Below are 13,663 nucleotides of genomic sequence, written 5' to 3'. Positions count from 1 at the left end.
TTGAGTTTAGATTATTTGACATCCTTAGAGTTGAGTTTGAGATATTTTATATTTTTAGAGTTGAGTCTGAAATGTTTAGAGTTGAGTTTGAAGTATTTGAAATTCTTAGAGTTGAGTTTGTGGTATTTGATATTTTTAGAGTCAAGTTAAATAAAAGGGGATGAGTTCTGAGTTACTTGATATGCTTAGAGTTATGAGTAAGTTATTGAGTTACGTTGATGTGTTAAGAATATTGTATGTGTCACGAGGATTGAGTTTTTGAGTTATCTAACATGTTTAGAGTCGAGTTGATGAGTAGTTGAGTTAATGTTGGCGTACGCCTTGTGACTCATAATCCTTGAATAAAAAGTGGAAGAGTTAGTTATGAACTCTATTGAGTTATGAGTTAACCTCGTTGAATGCTTAGGGTTGTATAGTTCTATTTTTTGCCATGTTGGTGAGTATTGTTGAGTAATTATTTAAGTATATATTATTGAGTTGTAATTTTAAATTCATGCTGAATTATATTGAGATACGTAGTTCAGAGATAAGCTATTTTGGTAACCTTATATTGGCGATATTTATGTTAAGGTGTGTAGTTCAAAAAGGAACTATAGTAGTTACCTTATGTTAGCAACGGTGTGGGTTCAGAGAGGAACCATTTCTGATTTTTGTATTCGTATTGTTTGTTGTATTTCACGCATCATGTATGTCAGAGATAGATGTACGAACTTCAGTACAGGGACGAGTTTCTGGTTCAGAAGTTGGGACCAGTGACGAGTCTAAGACTTTGGTCCAATGACGGGTTTCAGGTTCAAAAGTGGGGACCTGGTGTTAGTTTTGGTTCAAAGAGGAACCATGTTTAGAGAGGAACCATTGGTGGATGGATAAATCAGTAACATAATTTTGATATCCAAAACTTGCTACCATATGCATTGAAGTAGAGAAGTTGATTGCATTGCATACATAACTGTGTAGCGGGAAATTCATGATCATCAAGCTATTGACAAGCTAGAGATCAATTAACAAGAGTCACCACCGCGCTTTTATTATTTCTAAGGGAAAAGGGAAAAGTACGAACACAACCCAAATAGTAAGAAGTTTTCAAATAAAAACTAATAAAAGTCAGAGATCACAGGTAAGGGGGTTGGTTACACAGAGGGAAAGTGTTAGCACCCAAAGTGTCCTAGGTACTCCTAGGGAGCCCTTTTTGTGTGCATATGTATTTTGTACAAAGTGATGTTTACAAACAAATGGAATGGGGGGATGAGAAAAGAATTCATTAATTATATTTTTGTGTTTGACAAGACCTTCAGTCTTGTGCCTACGTACCAATATAAAAATGAGGGATTAAAACCTCGTAGTTCGTGTTATAAATTTCAAAGTGAGTATGTTGGTTTTAACAAAAATTAAGCTTGAAAGGCAAAAAGGCCTAAAATGGTTTGAATGAGTTAGTTCTTTTTGGCTTTTTGAAAGTTTAAGTCAAGTATGGTTAAGTTTATTTACAAGTTTGATTTAAGAAAATAAGTTTAAAAATGCAATGGCATAAGGCCAAAGTTTCTATCTTTTTGAAAATGGTCAAAGTTTAGAACAAAAGGAGTTCACATAAAGAAGGTTTTAAAAATGGAGGGAGAGATTTTGAAATTAAATAAATGAGGAGAAGATGAAAAGACTATTCTATACACAAAAATTTAAAAGTTTAGAGTTGAAAAGATCTGACCAAATGGGTAACCATCCAATAGACAAGTATGTCAATAGAAACCCATAATTCCCTTGGACTTTTTGATTCAAGCAACACACAAATGCACAATTATATCAATCTTGAAGAGCAAAGGCATCAAATAAAGATGGCCTTATCCAAGCTTATCCACTTCATGATCTTTTTTTTCAAAATAGCCCATGTAGCAGATGAATTCCGCAAGTCACAGGTTTAACATAACAGCTCAACAATGATCAATGTTGCAGATGAATTGGAGAGATCTTCAAAGATGTATCAGATGAATTTCAAATTGCAAGCACTTGGTTCTTCAACAAAGTGGCATTGGCCAAGTCCATTAGCAAAGGAATGTTGCCTAAGTTCTAAGTCCAATTGGGCAAGATCAAACCAACAGTCCACTCAAAAGTCTTTTAGGGTTTTTTGTTGTTATTATGTACATTAATGGTCAAAGACCACAAAAACAAACAAAATAACACAAACAAAATAATATCACACAATATGGTCCAAATGGATAAAGTGAAAATTACACAAACATAAACAATTAGAATGATATGTATAATGGCAAATGAAATAAAGTGCTAAAAGTAAATTGCTTTAAAGTAAAGACTTGAAGTTAAAAGTTAATAGTTAGTAAGTTAGTAGTTAGTTTTGTTTTGCTTTTGATTTCAAGACATTCTTTGGAGAACACTCAACCCACTTGCCACAAGCATGGATCCTTGAACCAAAACATCTTCCAAAGGAAGGAAAGAAGGCCAAGTTTCCACACAATACCATGGAAGAGGGGAGACTTACAATCTCACTAACTAGAATGCTTATGCTTTTTGTGTCACAAATTTAGCACTATGTTAAGCAATCGTAATTGGACTTATGTAGAAGTCACAACTATTTGAGGCCGGGCAATAGACTTTTGGTGTTAATGCATGTTGAAGACATAGTATTATGAACTATGCTCATTAAACATACCACACAAAAAAAATATGCAAAAGGTGTGGCCTAATCTCATCCATACTCATGTTAATCTTTCAATCAACTAGCATTAGGACTTTGAGATGTCATTGGCCAATTGGAAATGAATGGATGAAGAAGGGGAATTAGATGAATGGGAAGGGGTTGAATGAGATCACAAATTGGTCAAAGGAAGGACTTTTACCAAATTAATATCATTCATTCATTTTGGGAGATGGAATGTGCATTCCATCAATCCCCTAAATCCAATTATATTAACTTGACAAAATCAAATCAACCTTGACCAAGGCCCAACAACAAATAAGAAACTCAATTAAGTCAATACAAATGGTCAACACAATTGAAATGACATTTATTCAATTAAAAATAGTAAAATAATGCATTAAATTTAAATATGTTTTGTCCAAATCCTAAAATCTTATCAAAACACCAAAGAAATGGCCATGAGATTTATCATAGGTCAAACAAGGTCAAAGGATCTTGAAGAAAAAAATTCATAATTATTGGATATTTAAAAATATTTTTAAACAATTAAAAACAAATATAAAATCAATTAATTCATGAAAAATATTAATAATGATCCAAAAAATAATTTCAATTCAGAATATGAAAGAGAAAAATATTTGAATTTTTTGGGTGAAAGTCCCATATTTTTTGGATCAATATTGAATTTAATATGAATTATTGAAGAAAAGGCAATTAAAATAAAATTCAGAAAATCCAAAAATACATGGACCATCAGATCTCCCTCATTAATTGAGGTGGCATATCTGATGATCCAAAACGCGCATTCCACAAAGACCTGAGTCAACCGTGAGGCACAAATGGTATTCACAAGGAACGGTTAAGATTAAAACGTGAGACATAGATCATGTGGCTCAGACTCAAGACACATCATCACCGGAGCCAGAGCTCCGGTTGTCTTCTCCGGTGAGCTCCACCGGACTGGTCAAGATAAACCATCACCAAAATACAAAACAGGGACATGATCTTAAAGAAAAAACATCACTGAGCATGAATATGACCTCCAATTCCTCCAATTCCAAATATATTAAGAGATATGTGGAATTGAAAAATGAGGTTCATGATCTGAGTTGCTTCGATTTGGCCTCAAAGCAACTCAATCTTCTTGCCTACATTGGTAGGACTTCAGACAACCAAAGAATCAATGGAATTGAGCAATAAATTGAGAGAATCGAAGAGTTTAAAATTTCTGCAAATTACCTTCAATGGAGGTATGAACACGATGAATCTTGATCTGAATTGTGCTTGGCTTCACTTCACTTGCTTGCAGGAAAGGAATGGAAAGGTTTAGAAGCAATGGACTCCTGGAGAATTGAATTCCAAAATAGTGGAGATTCAAGCTCAAATTCAAATGAATTTATCCGGGTTATCCTTTGAGAGTGAAGGGTTTTCAATGGAGATTCAAAGCTGGCGCAATGTGTGTGTGATTTCTGAGCAAATGCAGCTGTATTTATAGCCAAATCCATGTGATATTTGCACACTCTTTTCAACCTCCCAAATTTGGCAAATGATGATAGCATGGTGCATGGGCGCGCATAGGCCCATGAAATGATAGCTTGAAGTCCAAAATGAATGATCAGATGTGTTGGAGCTAGCTTAGAATGCAAGGCAATTGAACATTGATGCTTGAAGTTGGATCCATGCCAAATGATATCAGCCTGTTTAAGCCATGCGCAGCCTATGTATTTCTCATCCAAAATAAATGAATTTGAGCTCTTTGGAAAGGTGAGATCAAGAGGAACAAGTTTGATGTTGAACACTTTTTCATTTGGAGTTTGGAACTTGGAGAAATTTGAGGTGGAAGCTTGGAAAAATTTGACATATCAAAAATTTTCTAAGTGTCAAGCCATATGTCTCAATATTCCACCTTGCTTAACTTTTTATAGGAGCTTAAAATGAGAAAAGTGTCTTCATCAAAGTTGTAGCTCTCTCAAATAACTTCAAAATGGTCACTAATTTCATGTCATTTTGATTTTAAATGATAGAGTTATTCATTTTTGAAGTTTGGAAAAATCACTTGATCAATGGTATAGGTCAAAAGTGACCTATAATGTAGCCTCATATCACATACTCAAAAAAGTTGAATTATCTCCCACTCTAAACATCAAAGTTAAAGTAGACACATTTAATCTGATTATGAAACTTGTAAATATTTCATCTCATAAAAATTGAGCAAGTTATGGCCTTGGGAAGTTGACTTTCAAATTAGGGTTTAGACAAAATGACCTATAATATTTCAACATAGAAAATGTTTTTCCAAGAAAAACTCGCTCTAGGTCTCAACATGAAAGTTGTTTATAATGTCATTTAGAGTAAGTTTTCTCTTGGGATCATTTTCATATGGTGAAAATTGTAGGAGATAGGGTCTAGGGAGACCCAGTTTTGATCAGATGAATCCATCTGGCCAACCACCATCAACCAACTTGCTAATTTCCAATTATTTTGACTTTCTTAGCTCATGGTAGATCATCTATGCATAAGATGATGAATTTTGAAGTGTAACTTTAGAAATTTGATCAATTGGTGAGATAGCTTGTTGGAGAAGTTACTCAAGATACCCAGTCAAACTAGGGTTTCCAAGGCAAACCATCCTTAAACTCTTGAAGCAAACTTGATCATTATAATTTGTAGAGAACATTGGGACTCATATATGATGTTCATAAACATTCTTGAATCAATTATTGGTTGTGCTCTTTGTTCATGAGGGTCTCAAACCCTAGATGTGATTAATGAATCAATGAGATCATGCCCTTCCTACAAAAGGGTTAGATAGATACAAAGACATATTTTTTTTTGTATTTTGGTTAGTGAAATGATATGATACAAGCATGATATAATCACAAAGTGCTTGGTGATCTCTCCCAAAACAAACCCAATGAAAAAGGGGTAAGGAGGATGCCAAGGTATGATCCCAATGCTAATGCTTATGATGGAATTGCATGAGGGATCTTAGGGTCAAAATTGGGGTCTTACAGCTGCCCCTATTTAAGGACATTCTAACTGAGGAGGTGAAGGTTAAAATCTCCGGCTCGACTCAGTAGAATGGGCTTAAATAACAACATAGAGAAATAAATTTTGGTCCCTAAGAGACCTCATGATGCATATGAAAGCAAAAGGTTAATGTTCTGTGGGGAAATATTGCCACAAAGGAAAAAGAAATCAGAGAGACCGAAAGTTCGCAGAAGCATAATGCATTCCATAAGGAAAACTCACTGGGGAGACAGAGACTCTGAGGGGGGGGGGAGTTATGCGTAGGCTAGGCTACGACTTAAAACTGCTGGGAGACTAGAGGGATTCCACACAAAATAGAAAGACTCAGCCGGGGAAACAACAACATCTGCAGGGGATACAAATAAGTCAGGATAACACTGAAATACTCGACTCGTGCAGGGGAAAGCAATTTCACTAAGGAAATGTGCACTCAACTCAATTGGGGAAGAAATTAACTTCAACACAGGAGGAGCAGAAATCTATTATCTATTACTTGTTACTGGGTAAGGAGATAATACAGATCTGACAAAGAGAACATCCGTCATTGGTTAGGATGAACATATCAAGGATGACTCGCTGAGGAAATGCCAGGAGGGAGTATTCGTTACCGGTTACTGGGTAAGAATAACCTTGCTGGGAAAACTGTAGAAAAAAAGGATGTACAACTACCAGTTACTGGGCAGAAGACCAAGGGTGAGAGTATCCGTCATCGATTAGGATGAACATATCAAGGATAAACTCGACAGGGAATAAAATATGTCACCGGTTAAGATGAACATATCAAGGATAAACTTTCCTGGGGATGTTAAGGAGGATACCCGTCATCGGTTAGGATGAACATATCAAGGATATACCAACTGAACAAAAGGGGAATTACATCTATCGAAAACTGGATAGAAAATCGTCGGAGAGAGAATCCGTCACTGGTTAGGATGAACATATCAAGGATCAACTCTGCGAGGGGACAAAGTAGGATTTACAACTACCGGTTACTGGGCAGAAGACCAATCAAAGAGAAAATCCGTCACCGATTAAGATGAACATATCAAGGATTGACTCTGAAAAGGGGAGAAAATAGGAATTACATCTATCTGTTACTGGATAGAATACCAAAGGAGATAAAATCCGTCACTGGTTAAAGTGAACATATCAAGGATAAACTCTACACAGGAGAACAGTGGGATTTACAACTACCAGTTACTAGGTAGAAAACCAAAAGTGAGAATATCTGTCACTGGTTAAAGTGAACATATCAAGGATAGACTCTACGGGGGAAGAAAAGATATCCGTCACCGGTTAGGATGAACATATCAATGATATACTTTTTGAGGAATAGATCCACTGGGGATTCTGTTGAGGAGAAAAAGGGTACTTTTGCCAGGTATTGGGCAAGAAGTAACAAACTGTAAGCTAAGAAGAATATTACCAGTTACTAGGTAATAGACTCTTAGGGGACCAAGATATCTATCTAGGTAAGAGCTAGAAAGAAAACGGTCAATCAAGACTCAACCCATTGAGGACATAACTCAAGGGGAGTAATCCCATCCAGAATATCTACCGGAGAGGAAACTGAATTAACGACCATCCACGAGGAAACAAACTCAGTGGGGAAATAGAGAAAGGTTAAAGTCTTTCTGCTTAAGGGTCTGGCACTCTATAATTGAAGAAGGACAGACACCAGATTTGGTATGGGGATAAAGTACCACCATAACAGAGAATGAGAATCTCAAGCAAATCAGATATGAAGATGCAGGATATGCAAATCATGAAATTATGAATGTATATGTATATGTATATATGATGATTATGCTGACAAAACAATCACGAAGGATACAAAGGTGTTGCAAAGAAATTGAACCACCGGTACAATCCTCGGTAAATCCACAAAATATGGAGACAAATTGTTGGAGAAAAGAGAGATCAACATCCCAAAGGCTCAACCCTGGCTGGGGAAGGAGGAGCTCTGCTGAGGACAAAACATCCAATCTGTGGGGAATTTTAGGTCAACACCATAAAAATGGGAGACAACCTTACTGGGGAAGAATCAAAAAGTTGCTCAGAAACTAGGAGGAAACTCTGACTGGGAGCAAAGATACGATGATTGGTGGGGACACCAAAGCGATCTACTAGGGAATATCAAAATATCTCCTGATGACGATCCACCTGTTGAGGAAACACGAACTCCACTGGGAAGGCCGAAACTCTGATGGGGACAAAGATATGCCACAAGGTATCTGGATCAACCAACTTCGCTGGGGATAAAGAAAGAAGCTCCACTGGGGATCAAACACTCCGCCGAGGAACTAAATCAACACAAACGTCTAGGGATGCCCGAAGAGTTAACTGCTTGGGGAACCTCAAATGCTTCACACTTAAGGACTTGTTTTTCATTGAAATGTTGTTGATATTCTTTTTACTAGCTTTGGAAAAGTTCTTGCTTATATATTTTAAAAACTTGATTTTGATTTAAAAATTTAATTTCAAAATGATCATAATAAAATTTAGAACTATTGGCTGAAGTAAAATAAGAGTAGAAACAATTTGGATAAATGCTCAACTTTATTTAATAGGATGGTAGTCTGTAAATGACAAGACTCCATAGATTTTACAAAGTTGAAAATGGTAATTTACATGGAAAAGGGTTACATTGAATACAAATGATCCTTAATCCTTCTACCAATTCTTGATATCCACTGTGCTCTTGACCGCTGCTGGAGATGAACTAATGTCAACCCATGTGCTCAAACAAGTCTTCAAAATTACTGAAGATCAACAGGATGCAGTTACTTGCCATAATCCCTAATTTTTGCATAAGTTTCCCCAAGGTGGGGTACTCAACTTATCGGGAAATTCTTTCTGTTTTTTTAATGTCTCTAATTTTTGCCTGGAACGCCCTTTCGGGTTTTCAATCCACCGAGACGCTCATTTTTGCCTAAGCCGCCCTTTCGGGTTTTCAACTTAGCGAGTTGTTCTTTTCTTTTTGAGGCGAAGTATTTCTTGACTACATCTGTATTCACAGGGCGAGTGAACTCTTCACCATCCATGGTTGTAAGAATCAATGCACCGCCTGAAAAGGCTCTCTTAACAACATATGGGCCTTCATAATTAGGAGTCCACTTCCCTCTAGAATCTAGTTTGAACGTTAAAATCTTCTTGAGCACAAGATCACCTTTTCTGAACACACGAGGTCTGACCTTCTTATCAAAAGCTTTCTTCATTCTTTGCTAATACAACTGACCATGACACATGGCAATCAATCTCTTCTCCTTAATCAAATTTAATTGATCAAACCTGGTTTGACACCATTCAGCTTCAGTCAACTTGGCTTCCATGAGCACACGTAATGAAGGAATCTCAACCTCTACGGGGAGCACTGCTTCCATACCATACATAAGAGAGAAAGGGGTTGCCCCTGTTGAAGTGCAGACGGATGTACGATACCCATGTAAAGCAATTGGGAGCATCTCATGCCAATCCTTATATGTGACAACCATCTTATGGATAATCTTCTTGATGTTCTTATTCGCAGCTTCAACAGCCCCATTCATCTTGGGTCTATAAGGAGAAGAATTATGATGTGCAATCTTGAAGTCTTTGCAAAGAGCTTCCACCATATTATTGTTCAAGTTCGATCCATTGTCAGTAATGATCTTACTTGGCACACCATAGCGGCATATGATCTGATTCTTGATAAACCTCACAACAACCTGCTTGGTTACATCCGCGTACGATGCCGCTTCAACCCATTTCGTGAAGCAATCAATTGCCACCAAAATGAAACGATGTCCATTCGAAGCTTTGGGCTCAATCATCCTAATCATATCAATTCCCTACATGGATAAGGGCCATGGGGAAGAGATAATATTCAATAGTGTCAGAGGAACATGAATCTTATCAGCATAAATTTGACACTTGTGGCACTTCGTCACAAACTTGCAACAATCAGATTCCATTGTCAGCCAATAGTAACATGCTCGCAACATCTTCTTTGCCATTGTATATCCATTGGAATGAGTACCAAAGGAACCTTCATGCACTTCGGTCATCAACAAGTTTTCTTCGTGTCTATCCACGCATCTGAGCAAAACCATGTCGAAGTTTCTCTTGTACAGTATATCACCATTCAAGTAGAAATTACCAGCTAATCTTCTCAAAGTCTTCTTATCTTTCAAAGATGCCCCGGGCGGGTAAATCTGACTTTGGAGGAAACATTTGATGTCGTAATACCACGACTTCTCGTCTTTGACCTCTTCCACAACAAACACATGAACTGGCCTATCAAGACGCATCACAGATAAATTGGGAACTTCATTCCAATATTTCACTACAATCATTGATGCCAATGTTGCAAGAGCATCTGCCATCCGGTTCTCATCTCGAGGAATATGATGAAACTCAACCTTTGTAAAGAAAGTTGAAATCCTCCTTGCATAATCTCTATATGGTCTCAAACCGGGTTGATTCGTATCCCATTCTCCTTTGATCTGATTCACAACCAAAGCCGAATCACCGAAGACATCTAAATACTTGATTATGAGCTTCATGGCCTCTTCAAGCCCCATAATGCAAGCTTCATATTCTACCATGTTGATTATACACTTGAAAGTCAATCTAGCTGTAAATGGTAGATCCGTGCCTTGATGAGTAATAATCACTGCCCCAATGCCATTTCCATATTGATTAACAGCTCCATCAAATACCATGCCCCAACGGGAACCAGGCTCTGGCCCTTCTTCTAGCAATGGTTCATTACAATCTTTCATTTTCAAGTATAAAATCTCTTCATCAGGAAAATCATATTGCACTGACTGATAATCTTCAATTGGTTGGTGAGCCAGATGGTCAGCCAAGATACTACCTTTGATCTCTTTCTGAGATCGGTATTCGATATTATACTCTAATAACAACATCTGCCAACGGGAAATTCTCCCAGTTAAAGCAGGCTTCTCAAATATATACTTGATTGGATCCATTTTGGATATCAACCAAGTGGTATGATTCAACATATACTGATGCAGACGCTTAGCAGCCCAAGCCAATGTGCAACAAGTCTTCTCAAGCATTGAATACCGAGTCTTACAGTCGGTGAATTTCTTACTGAGGTAGTAAATTGCAAATTCTTTCTTCCCAGTCTCATCTTCCTGACCAAGAACACAACCCATACTATCTTCTAGCACAGTGAAATACATGATCAACGGTCTTCCTTCAACAGGTGGAGACAAAATCGGAGGTTCAAGCAAATATTCCTTGATATTATCAAATGCTTTCTGGCAGTCTTCGGTCCAATCACAAGACTGATCTTTTCGAAGAAGCTTGAATATAGGCGCACATGTGGCAGTCATGTGGGAAATGAATCTGGAAATATAATTCAAGCGGCCGAGAAAACCTCTGACTTGCTTCTTAGTTTTGGGCGCTATCATAACCCAATTTTGTCTGGGCATTTTAAATTTGCATCATATGCACAACATGGCATACATTTTATCACGAGAATACCTCACCTTAGTTTCCTATCACTATTATGCCATTTCTGTACTACCAAGAAACATGCATTTCATAAAATCAATTTCATCTAGGAGTATGATTTATTATATGAATACGAGAAAAGGGATATAATGAAAGGATACTTCTTGAGGTGGGATACTAGTATGGATCAAGGTAATGTTTGAGTTTCGTCTTGCCAACACCATAATACTAAATCCATAAGCAAAATCATGAACATGGTTGTTTGAGAACATTGCTTATTTTAATTTGGCACTTTGTTGAACCAAGTTGACAAAAGTTGATGAGATATTAAGTGAATGACTTAAATTCACAATTTTTGTTCTTCATTTATAATCATCATTCTTTAGGTCATTAATTGAAAAGTCTTAGGATGAGGATCAAGTGTGCATACGTGCATCAAGTGGCTATGAATTCCAAAATACAACATTGCACGGTTTAAAAGTATTAATTTAGAATTACATTAACTGAACAAAGTCTGGATTTACAAACATAATTGTTTAAATTACATTAACAGGAACACATCATAAGGTCAAATATAACAAATCCTAGGTCCTTAACTACATTACAACAAGAGATAAATTTCCAAAAAAAGAACTTAATAGGCTACACCACCACTCAAGCCATGTTTATTTCAAAATCCAAAATCATATTACATAAGCCATTGTGAACCCATACATAGACCATGTTCATTACAAAAAACAATTCACGTGTTGACATGCACAGTACAACGACCAAGTACATTACTTAAGCATCGTGACAGCAACATAGCACACCACAACAAACTTGTGTTAATCTTCTTCAAACTCCATCTTCGTCTTCTCCAAACTAGGTAAGTAGCTAACCCCAATCACAGGTGATGGCTTCCCTGGGTGAATCCCAAGCCATTTGTTTCTCCAACACCGCTACAACTACAATCCCTTCTCGTTTCAATCTCTACCCAAACAAACCACTGTCCTTTCCTCTTTAAATCAACCCTTCAATATAAATTTTCCCATTGCACCCCAATACCAACAGGACGAACCAAAGTCGTTATCGACGAGTTTCCCCAATAGCCCCAGCTGCAAATAGCGATGTCACGAAAACGGCGGATAATAGCCAAGTGTAACCTGCAAAATCAAGTGTACGAGTATGAGTTACATCATGGTAATCCATACACACAAGTATGTATAACCCAACAGTGAACAATTGACTTAATAAGAACCAAGGGATTAAGACAAAACCAATAAAAACAGATACCAGCAATGCATATAGGAAGATAGATTTTCAAACCATAATCAAGAAACTAACAGGTAAAGGTTCACAGGGAAATTCAACCAGCACAATAAAACAAATACCACAAGCATGTGAAGTCATTCTCTCAAAATACACGCACACAACAATAAGATTCACAATATGATGTTATACCAGATTGAGGGGACCACCGAAATCTTTAGAAGATGTTTCATCTATCACTACAGACAAAAAGAAGGGAGTGATTCATAACCAACTCAAAGAGCGTTTACCTTGGCTCCCACAATCGAAATCTGAGCAAATCAAAGGAAATCTAACGGAATGATTTGATCCGCCCTGCCAGCGCACAATCAGGACCTGACGCAAAACCTAGAACATTCCCTTATAAAGAGAGGCTTCGAATCATTAAAAAGGGGAGGAGATTACCATTACGCTGGAAAAATTGTGAGAGCTTCATCCAAAGCTTCCTTAAGATTCTCACGTTGAAGCTTTGCTTTGAAACGGAGCCAAGACCTCACCGAGATACCTATGAGAACAAAGAAGAGAAGCGTTAGAAGGAGAACAGAGAAGAATAAGAAGGAGAAAGTTGAAGGGAGAAACTTATCTAAACCGTGCCAGAGAAGCTCGCGCCGCCGGCGACTCAACTCGAATCAAGTAGTCCTTTTCTCTTTCCTTTACTTAAAACTCTTATGCTGTTACATTTGCCGTTCTGAATGGAGTAAAAACCCTTTATCAATTTCTGTAAATCACAAATGTGGGGGGTTTAATTTTGAAATTAGGGTTTGGGGTTTAAGCTATTTCTGGTTGTTAAGTTTTGTATTAAGCTATCTGGAGTCGAGAGTCGTGGTTGGAGTTAAGAGTTGGACGGATATTTGAATCTTCGTCTTGGTAAGGACGTTGATCCAGTCAGAGGAGGGTTGCTTCGTTTAATCCGAAGCCGGATTCGTGGTCACCAGCAAAATTTAGGTAGGGTTAGTGTTTGAAGTTTGATTTTTTGAACGGCGGTTCGCCAGAGAAGAAGGTGGTGCCGCCGCCGTTGGTCGGCCACCACCGTCTTCTCCAGCAGGTCGCGATCGGAGGGGGTGGTCGGAAATTGCAGAGCGATTTCGATTTTCAAGTAAAGAGAGAGAAGGTAGATTGCAGAGTGAAGTCATTCTGTTGAAATGGGGATTTAAGGCGTGGCTTTTGGTTAAGTACGGTGGTGACAAGTGTCTCCACCCTGGACACTTGTCACTGGTTGGACAATCTGTTCTG

Source organism: Lathyrus oleraceus, chromosome 6 (genome assembly GCF_024323335.1).
Source record: "Lathyrus oleraceus cultivar Zhongwan6 chromosome 6, CAAS_Psat_ZW6_1.0, whole genome shotgun sequence".
Lineage (NCBI taxonomy): Eukaryota > Viridiplantae > Streptophyta > Magnoliopsida > Fabales > Fabaceae > Lathyrus > Lathyrus oleraceus.
The sequence above is the reverse complement of the archived record's forward strand: the minus strand, read 5'-3'. Positions refer to the sequence as shown.